Genomic DNA, 3374 nt, shown 5'->3' with positions numbered 1-3374 from the left:
CCATCAAACGAGTATAACATGAACGGTCAAAATCAAACGACGTCCTAAAAATGGATGATCAGATCCTTCAATTTAAGATCGGAGTTATTGATCTTTATCTAGATAGTGAATAGATTTTTCTATTAAAAATTCAACCTATTCCAATTCTTTTACACCGTTAAACTAGCAAGTATCCCATACCAGCCGTTAAAAATTGTCAATTTTGTGAGCTTTTGATCGTAAGGTAAATGATGTCGAAAAATTATGAAATTTAATTTCTAGAAGTTTTAAATGATCTAGATAATGTTAAACGGTATGGATCGTCGATTCGGAAGCTCTATCATCAAAAACAACTTATGTGTACGAGGCCTTATGAGTACGAGGGCAATCGTACTCATAATAATATAGTAGTCGGACTCTATATCATAGTATGTATATAATACAATATATATTATTATATTATAAAAATATAAAATATATATAATAATTTTTTATCCCGTCTCTCTCTCTCTCTCTCTCTCTCTCTCTCTCTTGTGTGGAGAGAGAGAGAGAGAGAGAGAGAGATATGGGTGTGTGGTCCAGCATGGACCACTCACGCGGTCTACGACTCCACGAGCTTTCACCCTAAGCTCGTGTACCGCGATGTGATCAGCGATTTCTTCTCCAAGTTTTCGTTTTCCGCGGAGATGAGACGAAAAATGAAAAGCTGAGTTTTCCTTTGCATCTGTAAAGTAATTTTTTCTTTACACCAAACTAAACGTCTGAAAAAAAAAAAAAAAAAAAAAAAAATTAGTCTGAAAATTTTTTTTCAGCTTGTTTTATAGGAAACAATATTTCCATCGTGATCATTGTCAGCGATATTATTTCTCTATAGGCATGGCACGGATGATTTTTTTCCAAATCCCTTCTCCAATTATAGTCGACAACCTAGTTTTTTTTAATAAATATTTTATTTAGTGAGTTTTTCGATTCTTTTTTGTTTTTTTTCTTTTTTCTGAATGTTAGTATATAATATTAGTAATTACTACAACTTATATTCTCTTTATCTATGATATGCTATCATAATTTTCTTATTTTTGTGTGTTTATATATAAAGTTATTTTGAATTTTATATTTTTTAATCAGTCAATATATGTCACGCCCCGGATGTTTCGTTCCCCGGGCACGCCGACAAATTCGCCGTATACAAAGGAATTTTTCCTGTATACGAAGCGACAGTTGTACCTGTAAATCATACAATACTACAAACAGTAGTATAGAGCTGCTAAAGTAAACAGAAGCTAAACAAACTGAGTTTCACATACATAGTCCAAAATCCAAAATACAGAGCTACTCGCACTGGCGAGTTAAGTATACTATGTACATGAACCCGAAAACCAAAACGTCTACCTGCAGTAGGGGTGCCTCTAGCTCTGCTCGTCGGGTAGGGCTCTAACTCGCGACGCCCTTGCCTCGATCCGTCTCGGAGAGTGCAGCAGCCGAAACCTGGGGCTCTGCAAAACAGGGGTAACAACAGGGCGTGAGAACTACTGTAAAAACAGGTAGTCCTCAGTGGGTGCCGCCCTAAACAACATCGGTCCACCCACTAAGTCTACAGAAGGGAGCCAGGATAGTAGTAAATGCAGGAATGAAATCTACCGCTATGAATCACTACACTATCATGCTCTACACTAACCAACTGTAGGAAATGTCAAATCTGACCCAATCCAATCGGGACTGTAAGCATACCCGTCCCTGGGACTGTGAACACACCCGTCCCTGCCCAGTTGTGACAATCAGCTACCTCCACACTACTGGTCCGTGGAGAGCAAGTCCAACCGGCATGAGCGACACCAACGCAAAAGCACTAAGCCCGCCTCCGGAGTGGCACTCGTGGGAGCTACCCAACCGAGTATGCAGCGTGTCTCTGTCGAGCTCAAACAGGCTCTAACAAGCCAAAGTCAAGTAACCGACTCACACTGGTCTAACAACCAACTAGTAACGTGCCCTCGGCACAATCTGACGCCAAAACGGCGAACCGGGTCCACCGTCAACCCCGACGGCACCCAACAGTCCGGAACAGCCTGAACGCTACTGTAAAAATACACTCGGCATCCCAGCACGAGTGTAACTGAAATCTAAACTACCTGGAATACTCACTATGATGATACTGAAACCGTATAAAATCATACCACGGTCCCTAGGGCTAAATCAGGTAGTTAACATATGCCGATCGTTATCGCGTTTTCTCCTAAGTCAAATCCAAGTCCAACATGTATATTCATATTTATTAATCATGTTCTCAAATCGTATTTATCCAAGATATAATCAATGAGATAGAGCTACACATGATTTATACAACTACAAATCATACATGTCGACTAATGCTATACTTAGGAATAAACCGATGTAACCCACCTCGCTCGCTAATCCCTGGCAGCACGGAACTCCCCTCGGCTGCGGAACAACCTGCCGAAACGTCCGAAAACCTCCCAAGGCCCGAAGTCAAGCTCCCGCCAAACTCTACACGGAGAATCCGACAATAAGCATTATTTCTGCCTCAAAAACAGCAACAGAGAAGAGCGAAATTCCGACCTAGCAAACCTTTACCAAATCCAGCAAGTAAGGGCTTCGTGGATTCCTCTCGAAGTCCCGAATCCAACAAACCAAGTCCCGTCGAAAACCGACGCTCCTACGCCGAGTACGAACTGAAATACCGACGGTCGACGCTGGAAATTCTGCAAATCAGCACCAAGCTCGAAATGATAATACTTGAAGCAGTGCAACGGAACACTCACCTCAAAGGCTAATCGGACATCGACGCGGCGTCGAGAACGGCGAAAACGCATCCTCGCCTAGTTTCCTCGCAACGCTACAATCCCAACCGTACCCTCGAACGGCTTCGCGGCGCGTCGTCGGCGTCGAACTCGTCCTCGCGGCTACCTCCTCCGAGCTCTTTGCTTCGGTTGAACAAAGAGAGAAGTAGAAAGATTAGGCAATGCCCACCTAATTTGTTGATAAGCATGCAAAGGGTGCACGTGGCATCCAAGCCACCCTAATTTGCATGCACGGGTGGACGTGGCATCCAAGCCACCCCAATTAGCACCAACCGACATAAAACATAAATAAGTTAATTAATTAATAAATAAAACAAGGATACTACAATATAATGGCCAAAATAAATTTTGCCCATACAATTTAATAAAATTCATAAAATAATATTTGTATACAGGTATCTGTACCCAATTTAGACTTGACGCGTATCTGATCCCAATTTGGACCTGACGTGTATCCGATCTTGAATAAGTAGTATACGGATAGTCACTATCCAGACTCGCTCAAATAAATCCAATGGATATAATAGTAACTTAAGTACCCAGACCCAGTCCACGGACATCTTTACTATCATCATAATC

General features: G+C 41.7%; 1 long non-coding RNA gene across 6 annotated transcripts; it reads right to left on the bottom strand.

Annotated features, from left to right (window-relative positions):
- LOC109725877 lies at positions 1416-3111 on the bottom strand. 6 transcript variants are annotated; one of them, XR_002220357.1, is made up of 4 exons: positions 2757-3111; positions 2554-2687; positions 2377-2481; positions 1416-1472 (listed from the first exon to the last, which is right to left on the bottom strand). It is a non-coding gene; the product is annotated as an uncharacterized LOC109725877 (long non-coding RNA). The 6 variants fall into 6 exon arrangements; XR_002220361.1 differs by having other exon boundaries at positions 2563-2687; XR_002220359.1 differs by having other exon boundaries at positions 2569-2687.

This window comes from Ananas comosus, linkage group 20, assembly GCF_001540865.1.
Source record: "Ananas comosus cultivar F153 linkage group 20, ASM154086v1, whole genome shotgun sequence".
NCBI classification, from domain to species: domain Eukaryota; kingdom Viridiplantae; phylum Streptophyta; class Magnoliopsida; order Poales; family Bromeliaceae; genus Ananas; species Ananas comosus.
This window is presented reverse-complemented; position numbering and strand designations above follow the sequence as displayed.